This window comes from Priapulus caudatus, unplaced genomic scaffold (genome assembly GCF_000485595.1).
Source record: "Priapulus caudatus unplaced genomic scaffold, Priapulus_caudatus-5.0.1 Scaffold111, whole genome shotgun sequence".
Taxonomy (NCBI): Eukaryota; Metazoa; Priapulida; class Priapulimorpha; order Priapulimorphida; family Priapulidae; genus Priapulus; species Priapulus caudatus.
Genome location: NW_014577172.1, coordinates 8,323 through 9,641, shown reverse-complemented (window position 1 = coordinate 9,641; position 1,319 = coordinate 8,323). Strand labels below are relative to the sequence as shown.

Sequence of the window (1,319 nt, the reverse complement as noted above, 5' to 3'; positions counted from 1 at the left end):
GAGAGAGAGAAAGAGAGAGAGAGAGAGAGAGAGAGAGAGAGAGAGAGAGAGAGAGAGAACGGATTAACAGAAGAAGGAATGAAGACGTTATCACAATCGCATAGCTTATACATGGTGTTGCTATTGCAGTTCACAAGCTACGACCTTCAGACATCGACGTTGTCGCAGGCATGGGCGACTCTCTCACTGTAAGCTGAGCCCATATTATATAGAAATCCTCTTACAGATCACTTACATCAGCATTTACATCGAAAATACTATAGATTACCATGCCACTGTAACAACTCGGAATGTATAGCACTCCTTTATTGTACGTTTTCGTTAAAATCAATCACTCGAACCTAAGAGCATTCTTTCATTTCTTCATTCATTTATCCAATAATTAATTTATTTATTTACTTATTCATGTAGTCATTTTTACTCAGTGAAATAATGTCGACTCTCACTAATGTACTATAAGCATGGGGTCCTGCATGAACAGTGCTGAACATTCACCCCACGAGACATGTCAGTAACGTACAAAAATCATGGAATAAATACATCATGGCGTCATGGTGATATTTTGCAGGCAGGAAACGCGATAAATGCTGCAACTATAGCCGGTGTCTTCACACAGTACAAAGGTATCACATGGAGGTACGTATCCTGAAATACCATCATGCTTGGAGCATAAGTTATCTGGAAATTATTGAGATCTAATGAGCGAAATCAAACTGGTGAAGTTTGGCGCTAAATTCCCTCGAGATATAGGTATCGACTGTTATATATATAACGATATTGTCATAATTATAAGATGCGTGATCAAATAAATTCGTTAACCTTGACAAGATACCCAATATACAAAACCATGTTATAACGTGTATGTTTTTGTCACTTGGTGTAATGCTAGAACAGAATTAGAGGATTGGACGCGAGTGTGTTCATGTAGTTGTCATGATTTCAGCATGGGTGGCGAGAACTCTCTAGATGAAACAGTCACGATACCGAGTAAGTAAGCAAGCAAGCAATATTGATACAAATATTCCTATTACTATTATATTTGTTCACCACCACCACCACCACCAACACCACCGCCGCCGTCACCACCGCCACCACCACCATCACCAACACCACCGCCGCCGTCACCACCGCCACCACCACCACCACCAACACCACGTACCACCGCCGTCACCACCGCCACCACCACCATCACCAACACCACCGCCGCCGTCACCACTGCCACCACCACCACCACGAACACCACGCACCACCGCCGTCACCACCGCCACCACCACCATCACCAACACCACCGCCGCCGTCACCACCACCTCTACCACGAT

General features: G+C 44.0%; 1 protein-coding gene and 1 long non-coding RNA gene across 2 annotated transcripts in view; both read left to right on the top strand.

Annotated features, from left to right (window-relative positions):
* LOC106805380 (phospholipase B1, membrane-associated-like) overlaps nt 1-1,319 on the top strand; it is a 15,411-nt gene that overhangs the window by 7,577 nt on the left and 6,515 nt on the right. The window lies entirely within an intron of this gene.
* On the top strand, nt 127-987 carry LOC106805381. The gene is made up of 3 exons (XR_001393428.1): nt 127-188; nt 569-636; nt 944-987. It is a non-coding gene; the product is annotated as an uncharacterized LOC106805381 (long non-coding RNA).